General features: G+C 41.8%; 1 protein-coding gene across 2 annotated transcripts in view; it reads left to right on the forward strand.

The window, feature by feature from the left end:
- Window positions 1-13285, forward strand: part of GTF2F2 (general transcription factor IIF subunit 2) — a 117437-nt gene that overhangs the window by 17601 nt on the left and 86551 nt on the right. The gene's annotated exons all lie outside the window — the stretch shown is intronic.

A 13285-nucleotide genomic window follows, 5' to 3' on the forward strand; every position in this document is an offset into this window, starting at 1 on the left:
TAGTTGCCAACCAGATAACTATGAAAAACTTGACTTGGAGCAGGGCCTCATTAGTTGGTCTCAATTTCAGTTGGTGGTGGTAATCATAGGAAGACTCTCCCTGACATTATCTCAATTCAGACCATTAAGGGCTTAAAAGATTAACACCAGAACCTTCAATTGGGTTCAGAAAGAAACTTATAGCCCATGAAGATGTTCTGCAGCTGGCAAAATAGGCCATGGGAGGTTGCCACAGAAGCATCTGAGGCCTCTTGGGCATCCTGTCCTTTTGTGTGAGGTGTTAGCTAGGTGAGACGTGATGCCTTGTGCACTACAAAGCTCCACATAGGGCCCACTACTGATGCAAAAAGCAGTCCCTACAAATGCTTCTGTCATTTTGTCCAGATTGCTTGCCAGGCCAGAAGTGATGCTTTATTCAGTGCCTTGCTGCACACATGGTGCTGCTGCTCAACCACCAGGTTCCTCGTACGAAATTGGTCAGTGGAGCTCCCTACCATAAAGCTGTCTCAACTGTAAAGCTTTTAACCACTGTCACCAAAAACCACCATCTGTATCTTTTAGAAACCCAGGAGCCTGGTTCCTTTTGCGTAGGCATGAGATTGACACCACCGCTAGAGACAAGCTCATAACTTGAACAGAATTAAGATGTTTATTAAGGGAGTTATTTACACAAGGATATAAAATGGTACTTTTCAAATAATAGGATGGGATTATTTAAATGTATTTAAATTAAATATTCTTGTTTACTGTTCCTAATATGTAAGAGAGTCTTTCCCCTATAAGCTCTCGATAGATTTTCCTAAACCCCTCCCCAGCCAATCGCTCACAACCAGGAACAGATGCTATACAGCAGTTTCCTTCTGCCTCCAGCTTTTCCTGCTGCTTCTGGCTTCTAGGATTATTTGGTTTCAAGCACTACTTGCTCAAGTTCCCTCTGGTCAGACCTCTGCCCAAAGCCTTCTGGTGCTGGCCTCTGCTGCTTGCTTGAAGCTTCACCACAACCTCACAGCATAGCCTACTGCTCTCCTCAGCCACTAGCTCTGGATTCCAGGCCTCTTCCCAGAAATAGTTGTCTCAGACTGACTTTCTCCTTTCCCCAGCTATGAGTTCTTCTCCCTTTAGCCACCAGCTGTCTTCGTCAGCTCTGGTCTTCCATTGCTGTCTTCGTCAGCTCTGGTCTTCCATTGCTGTCTTCAGCCAACAACCACTTCTCTGAGAGTGTCAGTAAACATGTAGACAGGGGTGATCCGGTAGACATTGTTTACTTGGACTTCCAAAAGGCTTTTGACAAAGTCCCTCACCAAAGACTCCTGACCAAATTAGCAGTTATGGAATAAGAGGACAGGTCCTCTTATGGATCAGTAACTGGTTAAAGAACAGAAAGCACAGAGTAGGAATAAATGGTAAATTCTCCCAATGCAGGGAAGTAAATAGTGGGGTCCCACAAGGATCTGTATTAGGACCCATGCTTTTCAGCCTGTTCATAAATGATCTGGAATTAGGAGCGAGCAGTGAAGTGTCCAAGTTTGCAGATGACACCAAATTATTTGGGGTGGTTAAAACAAAAAGGGATTGTGACAAGCTCCAAAAGGATCTCTCCAAATTGGGCGAATGGGCATCTAAATGGCAAATGCGGTTCAGTGTAAGCAAGTGTAAAGTGATGCACGTCGGGGCAAAAAATCCCAACTTCAAGTATAGCCTGATGGGATCTGAGCTAGTGGTGACTGACCAGGAAAGAGATCTTGGGGTTGTGGTGGACAACTCAATGAAGATGTCAACCCCCTGTGCATCCACTGTAAAAAAGGCAAACTCCATGTTAGGCATAATTAGAAAAGGAATTGAGAATAACATTGCCACTATACAAATCTGTGGTGCAACTACACTTGGAATATTGTGTACAGTTCTGGTCTCCACACCTAAAAAAAGATATTGTAGAGCTGGAAAAGGTGCAGAAAAGGGCAACTAAATGATCAAGGCGCTGGAGCATCTCCCCTATGAGAGAAGGTTACAACAGCTGGGATTATTTAGTTTGGAAAAAAGGAAGGTAAGGGGAGACATGATAGAGGTCTACAAAATTATGCATCGTGTGGAGAATGTGGGTAGGGAGACAGTTTTCTCCCACTCTCAAAATACTAGAACCCGGGGTCATCCTATGAAGCTGAGTAGTGGGAGATTCAGGACAAATACTTCTTCACACAGCGCATAGTTAAACTATGGAATTCACTACCACAGGATGTAGTGATGGCCCGCAATTTGGATGGCTTTAAAAGGGGGTTAGACAAATTCCTGGAGGAAAAAGCTATCAGTGGCTACTAGTCTTTATGGCTATGTGCTCCCTCCAGTACCAGAGGCTGTGAGCCTTTGTACACCAGTTGCTGGGGAACATGGCTGGGAGGGTGCTGTTGCGCTCATGCCCTGCTTGACCTGGTCAACAGCTGGTTGGCCACTGTGTGAACAGAATGCTGGACTAGATGGACCCTTGGTCTGATCCAGCATGGCTCTTCTTATGTTCTTAGGTAGCTGTTATTAGCAGTATTACAATTTAATAAGCAGGTGAGGCAGTGGCTTTTCTGAATCAATGCCTGGGCATGGTAATGGACTGGATGAGGGCCAATAAACTGAAACTCAATCCAGACAAGACGGAGGTACTGTTAGTGGGTGGTTCGTCTGCCCGGCTAGGTGATATTCAATCTGTTCTAGAGGGGGTTGCACTCCCCCTAAAGGATCAGGTTTGTAGTTTGGGGGTGCTCTTGGATCCAGAACTGTCACTTGAGGCACAGGTGAAATCAGTGGCATGGAGCACTTTTTATCAGCCTTTTGACTGACTGACTGACCTTTTGAAAATCTCTTTGCCGGAACTACTACTTTTTTTTTTTAAATACTTTTTATTTATTTTTATCTTTATAAATGAAATAAACAATACCAACAACCTGATCAATAACTACAACTTCCCAGCAATACAATATTCTTAGGAGGACACAACAATAATGAAAGGGAGAAGAAAGGAAAAGAAAAAAGGGATTTTTTTCCTTTTCTTTTTTAAAGGGTTAAATTTAAACTCCAGTACACACAGGCTTCAGATCCCATTCTGTTTAAAAAACTATACCTATAACATTAGCAATATTACAATTTAATAATCAACCTTACATTTCAGTATCATATCAGTCTTATAGCAAGGAAGCAGGCCTACCGTTCATTTCCAGTAACCATATATTGCCCTTAAGTTAAAATATAATAGTAATAATAAAGCTTAACAGTTTAACCAACCAAAAATCTTACTAAGTAGTCTTATAGTAATGATAATAATAATAAAGATGTAATTATAATGTTATATAATAATAAAGCTTGGAAGCAACCTTACAACAATCAGTAATATATTTTATACTAGATATATAAATGAGTGTGCACAATACACCCTCAAACAGTATATTTGAATACAGCATATCATACTCATTTTAGAGAATGAGAATTTAAAGAAAAATAAAAAAGAGAAGAAAAATAAAAGAAAGCAAACCAATATATGTATAATCAGTTATCTCTGGCCTAGCTTGAATCATGCAGACTAAACATAGACAGTTAACAAAGCTTGTTTAAAGATTCCAGTTCATGGGGCTGGAACAGAAATCTCACACATTTTTACATTCAGCCATGCTTCCGCCATTTCATGATTTAGGAACTTCTTCATCTGACCTTCAGAAACAATGCAAAATGTAGCAGGATATTTTAAGTGATATTGTAAGTTCATTTTTTTTGCCAGATTTTTCGCCTTGATGAATTGCCTTCTTTTATCAGCCACCTCTTTGATGTAATCTGGAAATAACATAACTTTATCTTGTTTCCAAAAAAGACTTGCACCCTCTCTTGCCAAATGCAAGATATAATTCTTTGTGGAGATTCTTGCAAATTGGACTATAATTGTATAGCCAGTCCCTTTAGCATTTGGTACACGAAATGCCTGCTCAGTATCAAGTAAATAATCAGATGGTACAGGGAGTATCTCATGCAAAAGCTTGTCTACAAAGGTAGGCAAATTTACATAACTAGGCAAATTTTTAATACCAATAATACGTACATTGGATCTGCATGTGAAGGCCTCCAGTTGGGAAATTCTGACAGAGAAATTTTTGAAAAAAGCTTGTGTAGTAGTTTTGTTTGTTGTCAGCCTATCTTGTAGCTCGTTAACCTTTGCCTCCATTTTTTGCCAAGAGGTGTTAATTAAATCCACAGCCCCTTGCATGGCGGTGATGGAATTTTGAACTGAAGCCAACCTCTTAGCTTGCTCCAGAAATTGTGAAGATAAAGTTTTTATCAGAATAAATAATTCCCCTGTATCTTCAGTTCTTGGAGCTTTTGCCAAGGGAGGTAAGGGGGGAATGGGCAGTGATGCAGTTCCTTTCTTTCTCCTCGCTGTAGCCATGTTTCTCTTCAAACAAATCTTGCAGGTCCTCAAATATTCTCAAATATTGTTGATGTTTCTTAATCCATATATTACAATGGAACACGTCAGCCCTGTTTTCTCCTATTAGATAGGAGTTTCAAAACAGCTTTTTGCGATGATTAAGCTCTGGGAGGGTAGTCTTGGAATCCAGAAACTTCACGGAGAGCACTTTTCTCCAAGATCTTATCCAGATGCTGCCTTGCCCCCCCCCCTTTTTAATTCCAGCGGGGAGATGAAAAGGTTTTTCAACCTTTTAAAAAGCTGTTTGAGATAGCGTCCTGTGGAGGCTCCGCGGAATGCAGCGAGGGCGACATTGATTCCAACTCAAAGTCTCTTCACCAGAACTTCTGATCAGTCACGTTCCTTATGGAACTTCTAACTGCCAGTCACATTTGCTGACTCCATACCTCCCTGGCCAGTCCAAACAATGGTAGCTTCTCCCCCTAGTCATTTTGAAACTGCCTCACTTCCACAGCAACTGTAACCAAGGCAGCCATTACTGTCTTATGCCCAATATACAGTAGTAAAACTAGGCTTCTGGCCTACTCAGTTACATTATAACTTCACTCAAAGAATTCAAACTTTCATAATATAACCAAATAGATAAAAATACAGTGTACCTTCACAGAGGGCATGATACAGTGAGGAGAGAAGCAGCTACAATGAGGGGGCATTTAACCCTTTGCTTACCTGCTGTTTCCCAGTTTCAGCTCCAGAAGTTCCTTTTCCAGCAGAAAAAGGTTAATAAGGCTAGCTTTGCATACATTCGTGTGTAATGTGTAGCCCTCGTACAGTCTGTATTAACTTGACTTTCATACAAGTTGTTTATTTAAGAAATATGTTCACTGTGAAGTTAAAAAATACTGGTTTTATTCAAGTTATGTTTCTGATCCTATCAACAGTCCTTAAACACAAACATACACTTGGCCTTGGTGACAGGGTTATAAATGTTTCTGTGAGCTGTGAGAAAACCACCAACTTTCCTCCCCTTTTTTTGTGTGTTTTGAAGCCACACCTGGAAATGTGGCAGCCCTAGCTAGCAAGCTTCAAGAGGTATTCCTAAAGTAGAAAAGATTTCTGGGGTAGGAAAGTAGGATATAGGATATATGGGAATAATTTAAAGGGCGCTAATTTCCTTGCCCAAATTGAGACTGTTGTTTAATTTAAAAGGATCATAGACAGATCCTTTGCCCATTTAGTCACCCAACAATTTAAAAGGTAATTAGATTTCTATTTGCCCAGTTAAGAAGCTATCCTAGAGTTCCTACATCTGGTATGTCTAGCTTAAGGTCCTAGGATGTGGCTGACTTTGGCACTGGAAAGTACTGAACCACAAGTAACATGGATAGAAGGAGTATACACTGCTTTTTATCTATAAGAAAGACAATATGACACTTATACACACCACATACCCTGTGGAAAAACAGGAAAAGAGAACAAGACAAATATAGTGCATACATTATCAATACAGCTTTTTGCCAGCAGAGGTTACCCACTGCTGGAAGCCAGCCCACCCAGTATTTTCCCTTTACTTTTATAGATTTACTCTTGAACATGATATATGATGTGATCGGCTACTGTATTCTGATTGGCTACTGTACTTTTTTAATCCCCCCTCTTCTTATTTGCTGACATGTCTACAGTTCTGTAGAAATTTCCCAACTTGTTCTCTGTGATTTTGATCTGTTTGGAGCATAAACCTTATTGAGCAAGAAATTTTCTCATAATGTTATCTTTTTCTCAGGTGAACCTTCCTGCCAGTAATAGGACAAATGCAAACTTTGCTTCAGACAGCCTTTTAAGCTAGACCTCTTTGATATGTCTCATACAGTCAGGACCAGAAATATTGGAACAAGGATAACTGTTTTGGCAGTTGGCCTCTGTACACCACCACATTGAAGTTGAAAGAAAACACACCTAGATGGGAGCGAAGTCAGGACTTCCAGCTGTAATTCAAGGGGTTTGGCAAAAGTGGGGCACTAACCATTCAGGAAGGACAGCCAGTGGCATACACACACACCCTTTGTTGGTGGCTCATAAGTAAGGGAACGAATGGCTGACAAGCAGCTGCATGGCCAGGTGTGGCCTGTTTCCTGGGTACCCCATGACCAATCAAGCAGATAAAAGGCCTGGAGGTGGTTCTGAGTGTTACATCTGCATTTGGTAGCTGTTCACTGGAACTCCCAACATGAGGTTCAAAGAGGTGTCCATGCGAGTGAAGGAGGCCAACATTAGGCTGAGGAAACAAAATAAACCCATCAGAGAGATAGCAAAAAAGTGGGAGTGGCCAACACAACAGTTTGGAACATCCTGAAAAAGAAGGAATTAACTGGCAAGCTCAGCAACAGCAAAAGGCCTGGCAGACCATGGAAGACAACTAAAGTGGATGACCGCAGAATTCTGCTCATGGTGAAGAGGAACCCTTTCACAACATCTAGCCAGGTCATGAATGCTCTTGAGGAGGTAGGCATGTCATTGTCAACATCTACGGTCAAGAGACGACTTTATGAATGTAAATACAGGGGCTTCACAACAAGGTGCAAACCACTGGTAACGCTCAAGAACAGACAGGCCAGATTAGCCTTTGCCAGCAAACACCTAAAAAAGCCTTCCCAGTTCTGGAATAAGATTCTTTGGACTGATGAAACCAAGATTAACTTGTACCAGAATGATGGGAAGAGAAAAGTATGGAGAAGGAAAGGAACAGCTCATGATGCAAAGCATACCACATCATCTGTCAAACATGGTGGAGGCAGTGTTATGGCATGGGCATGTATGGCTGCCAATGGAACCGGGTCACTGGTGTTTATTGATGACCTGACTGCTGATAAAAGCAGCAGGATGAATTCTGAAGTGTATAAGGCTATACTTTCTGCTCAGATTCAGCTGAATGCTGCCAACTGATAGGACGCCGCTTCATATTGCAGATGGATAATGACCCCAAACATACAGCAAAAGCTACCCAAGAGTTTCTGAAGGCAAAGAAGTGGGATGTTCTTCAATGGCCAAGTCAGTCACCTGATCTCAACCCAATAGAGCATGCTTGTCACTTACTGAAGACAGGACTGAAGGCAGAAAGACCCACAAACAAGCAGCAGCTGAAGGCAGCTGCAGTAAAGGCCTGGCAAAGCACCTCAAGAGAGGAAACTCAGCATTTGGTTATATCCATGGGTTCCTGGCTTCAGGCAGTCATTGACTGCAAAGGATTTTCATCCAGGTATTAAAGGTAATCCTTAAATTTTAAATGATGTTGGTTTGTTCCATTACTTATGAGCCACCAATGATGGGGGGGGGGGGTGCATGCCACTGGCTGTCCTTCCTGAATGGTTAGTGCCCAATTTTGTCAAACCCCTTGAATTACAGCGGAAAGTCCTGACCGCTCCCATCTGGGTGTGTTTCCTTTGAACTGCAATGTGGTGGTGTACAGAGGCCAACTGCTAAAACAGTTATCCTTGTTCCAATATTTCTGGTCCTGACTGTATGACCATTGCCTTAAAATTGCCTAAAAAGCTGTACCTACTTACTGGCTGTGGCCTTCTCCCAAGCACATGGCAACTACATTGCCCCTTACTCATGAAGTTTAGAACTAACCCTTCCAAATAAAACTGCTTAGGATGTAACTTAATCCCATTGCTTTCTTGTGAAACTTATGATATAACTTTCTTCTTTTGTGGGATGGGGAAATAGATTCATAAATATTAGGATAAAACATAATGTGATGGTGTTATTCTCATTTTTTGTATTTCTTTATGACAGATTTTGTGTAATCAATAAAACAAACAACAAGTAATGAACAGCTAACTGTTTAGTTGAATATGAATAGCAGAATACCTTTTGAACACTGAGAAAGGTAATTCTGAAATTACATAATTGTTTCCAAAATTTTGATTTTAATGTATATCAAAAGGGCTGGAAAGTAGCAATATGTTAGTGTCAGACTTTTTCACAGTCATGAATAGCACGGTGGAACTAAAGTTTATACCGAACAGCAGACTGTTATCATCTGGCCATGCCCCCTAGCCCCGCTCCAGAAACGCACAAGCAGAACAAGTGTTATTAGTTGATTTAAAATCTGATTATAGGTACATGTAAGAAGATGCTGCAAATAGAAAGCTATTCATATTCATTTCCAACTAGCCTTTCATATTAAGGTTAGTTTAAAAGAAAAGTTTAATCCCTCTAGCCAAAATAAGCGTGAAGATCAAGTGCATTGGTCCCTCTCACTCTGCCTTTTGTCTTCAACTGCAGCCATTACCAGATTCTGTAGAGAATGTGCTAACCAATCCAGACCTCTAATAGCATCTTCCAGCAGTCCACATGGAGAAACCCTTGACAAAAGACAGTTGGTGTTTTTAATGGATTTGTTTAATCCCTTTAAGTATACTTGTTCTGCTCTTGCTGCATATATAGCAGTGGATTCAGTCAGATGCCTCTTATATCTATTATTATGAGAAATAATAATAAACTATTATCTGTTCAATACACACAAATAATTCAACAACTCATTCCCACCTCATTCTGCTGCATGTATAAACCAGGCCTCAGACTTGGAATGGGCAAAATGGGGACCTGCAGTAACATTCAAAAGCACACCTGGACTTCTCTGTACTATGCTTTATATAGGAAATGCTTGCTTGTTTCAGTTACACTTTCCTAAAACAGTATTTTCTATGTTTTGAAAGCATTAACATGTTCAAGTTGACTCCAGGTGCTTGCTTAATCCAAATAGTATTAGCTATCTTGGTCTGTGAGGCATGTTTTGGTGTTTTGTTTAATGGAAGAACAGTAGTGCTTGGTTGGAACTGTGTTCTGGCTAACTCGCATTATAAAACTCAGCAGTGGCCAGTCCGGGACCTCAGAGGTAGGGGATGTCCATTGTCGTTAATCCCCAGCATTTGTTAGTTAGAGGTGTGCGTTCTTTGAAATGGAGCTTGCACTTCTGGCTATCATTGTTAGTAGCCACCTATCCTTCATGTAGGTCTTCTGTTAGTAAGCATGACAATATCATGCGGCAATGAGTTTTGTTCTGTTCTGTGAAGTACTGCCTCTTGATCTTTCTTAAACCTCTCATCTTCATTGGATGATCCACAAATCTTTGTGTGCTATGAAATATTTTTTCTTGTCACTGTTGCAATACTATTCATGGTTCTATACATATTTTTTCTAAGCTACAATATCCCAGCTGTCTTAGCTTTTGTTGGTAAGGAAGATATTTTGCCTTGATAGTAAAGTTAGTGGGTCTACTACCATATCCAGCTCTACTGTTTTTATTCTATTATTATTGTGTTTTAATTGTGTTTTAATGCATTTGTTTTATTATTTTTAATCAAGTTTTATTTATGATTGTAAGCCACCTTGTGTGCCATTTTTCTTGGTAGAAAGGCAGGGTACAAGTCAAATACATACATACATACATACATACATACTGTATCATAGACCGAGGCCGTATAGGGAGTGCCTTTTTCCATACGTACCTGTTTGTTGTGATGTAGAAATTGGGACTTAATGTAATTAAGAGGCACATTGCCTTCAATGCTACCTTTTCAGCGGTGGCCCTGTGCTTTATCTGAGATCTACCAGGTCCTGTATCCTATTGTCTGCTGGTTGTCCAGGAATACAGTTGGATCCAGAAGCACTAGCAAGTTGTGTACCTAATTCTTAAGGAGGGGATGAATGTCCATCTACAGCCTAAACACCCAGTCCTGGATTAATGGTACCCCATAACCAACAGGATTTCCATTTTATCGAGATTAAGTTGTAGTTCGTTAATTCAGAACTTTCTCCATCTCCCTGGCAGTAGATGGAAATGAGAGCATACTGATGATACATCAACCCATATCTCTAAATATGAAACCCAGAGGTTTCATGTAGATGTTAAAAAAGCATGGGAATCTAGATGACAGCTTGCAGCATCACAGAAGCCTAAAGCCATGGAATGGAGCAGACGCCTAGCACCACCTTCTGGATCTTCCCCTTGAGAAAAGATTGGAGTCACCAAAGCATGTTACCCATAAAACAGTTCCCCAACTGCTGGTCCAGAAAGATATCATGGTTGATGGTATCAAAAGCCACTGAGAGATCCAGGAGAACCAACAGGGTCCCATTCCCCCATCCTCTCCACACATAGGTCAGCTAATGTGGTTTTGATATTGAACCTAAGACAAAAGCCAGACTGATAAGGATCTAGTTAATTGATTTCTTCCAGGAATTCTTGGAGCCAAGATGCCAGCATATGCTCCATTACTGTGCCGAAGAATGACAAATTGAAGACTGGATGATCATAATTTAAGTCAGCAGGATCCAGCGAGGGCTACTTTAACAGAGGTCTTTCCAGAGCATTCTTTATAGTTGAAGGGACCACACCCTCTCCCCAAGAAGCATTACCACTTCCACAACCCACACTGCCCATCCTGCTCTGGCCATTTTTATCAGCTAGGAGGGACAAGGATCAAGAGGGCACAGGGATCCTGGTTCTCTAGGGATCCTGTCCATGTATTCAGATTGCTCAAGCTGAAAAGTATTAATAACAGCAGGACAAGACTGAACCAGAGGAGTGCTCAGAACTCAGAACCACATCTCTGATGGTGGAACCCAAATCAGAAATCTACCAAGGACTCTACTGTATCCCAACTGGACCATAATGTGGTATTTTAGTATGCTCTTCACTACCCAGAACAACTTTGTTGGACAGTTGTTTGCATATGAAATGGTGGTGAAATAAGATCTTTTAGTCACCAACATTGCCACAGAGCATACTCTAAGGTAGGGGTCCCCAACACAGCACCTGTGGAGACCTCCAACGGCACCAGTGTAGCTCTCCACTCCCCAACCCCTTAAAAATGTGTCTTTAATTTAAAAAGTTGGAAAAAGTTAGGGTTCCAGGATCTTCTTCCTGTTCCCGAACCTGCCACTGATCAGCTGTTCAGCAGGCAGGAAGAAAAAGAAAGAGATGCTTCCTGACCCCAACCTCTGGCCTTGCTGTTTCTCTCCACCTAACTTCTTTCCTCACTATTTCTCTCCCTTCCCCGCCCTTCGCCTTCTTTTGCTCCCTTCCTCACCCCCAGCCTTGCTCTTTTTCTTCCATTCACCCCTTGTCAGGGTGGAAACTGATCCCATAGAGCCCCAGAGCAGTTCTGATTTTGAGGAAGAACAGCAATCCGTGGGAGAGGAGCTTGCTCATCTCTCACAAGCACAGCAGCTGGCAGAGATTCCTTCTGCCAGCATTCCTGGGATAGATAGTGACCCTGGCAGTGAGAGAGCGCTGGAGGGGGGCTTGCTGGACACTCGGCGCAGACGCAGGGAGCGACGACAGATGGAGGGCGCCGAAAGGAGGCGCTCCGCTCGTTTGGCACTAAAACTACAGTCGCGTCCCGAGGACCCAAGGGAAAGAGGGAGGATCTCTCCATAGCCCATAAGTTCAGAATCTCCGCATGGTTCTCCTTCAAACGGGGACCAACTGCCTTACCTGGAGCTTAGGCTACTCTGCTATCTTTTCCTAGTGCTGTTCCTTGCTTAGTTGCTAGTGATTAGTATCTGAAAGAGTCATAAAGGAATAAAGCCTTGGAAAGAATCCTCGTTGTCTGTGTCCTGAGTTGGCTATTGGAGGGGACTGCAAGAGGCAGCTAGGGTGCTCCTGACACCCCTTTATCTTGCTGTTTCTCTCCAGTCCCAGTCTCTAACCTCACTATTTCTCTCCCCATCTCTTTATCTCACTGTTTCTCCTCCTCCTAACCTTCAGCCTCGCTCTTTCTCTCCCCTCTACCCCTTTGCCTTGCCATTTCCCCTTCCCGCCCATCCTCTAGCCTCACTGTTTCTTCCCACCACCTCTTTAGTTCATTTTTGACTAGTCAGGCCCAGAGGGAAGCCACTATGTGACTGGCCACATCCTCCATGGGAGCCATTTTGTGGTGGCACCCACAGCAGTTCCTTAAATTCCCGAATGTGCCCATGGGTCCAAAAAGGTTGGGGACCCCTGCTCTAACAGGAATTCTAACCCATGTTTGGTTGGATTCTGTGCAAGTTCTTCTACAATATTGCTCTAGCTATTACCCCATAGGCTTTATATTCAACTTGTGGCATGCTGGCCAGAATTTGTTTTATAAGGCTTAAGATTTAAAATTTCACTGTCTAAAGTTCCTATAACTGGAATAGTTTTAAAAGTCTGCTTAGTTGGCTGGTGAATCAGAGTCCCAGCTATTTGTCATCTTTGCTGGGTTATTTTGTTTGTGCATGAAATATCAACTACAGTTTGCTCTATAAACATCACCATATGTACATCACCAGTTGCCATGCAACAGTGCAATTTGTGCTTCCTATTATTTTGTCTTCATTGCTGTCCCAGTTCTACATCTCTTGCATATATTTTAATATTAATAAGCCACCCTGAGCAAATTAGGTGTTTCCTTTCTCAAATATATAGTTACAGTATAACATGATGAATAATGACACTTTATTTTAGATTGACTGGCATTTTTAGCTACCTAACAGTAATCATATGTTGCTGTAGAGTAAAAGGTTTAGAAACACTGGTGATTATCACAAATAACAGAGTCTTGTGGCACCTTAAAGACAGATGTATTATGGCATAAGCTTTCATGGGCTATAGTCTTCATCAAATGCATTAAGTATTATCCAGAGTTTCAGGTATATATACTGTTAGCAGGCTGCTTGTGGTAGGGCAAGCCCTGCAGACTCATTCAGTGACATTTGGCAGCCAGGAGTATGGTGTCTTTAAGAAACTTTGGCCTGAGTCAAGGCAGGAAAAATGACAAAGGGAAATTACTCAGCTGTCCTTCAGGTCAGTACTCAAGGTCAGATCTGGCCAAGGTGAGATCTGGCATTACCAAA

Source organism: Heloderma suspectum, chromosome 3, assembly GCF_057233095.1.
Source record: "Heloderma suspectum isolate Gila_16-S chromosome 3, 16-S_ref, whole genome shotgun sequence".
NCBI lineage: Eukaryota > Metazoa > Chordata > Lepidosauria > Squamata > Helodermatidae > Heloderma > Heloderma suspectum.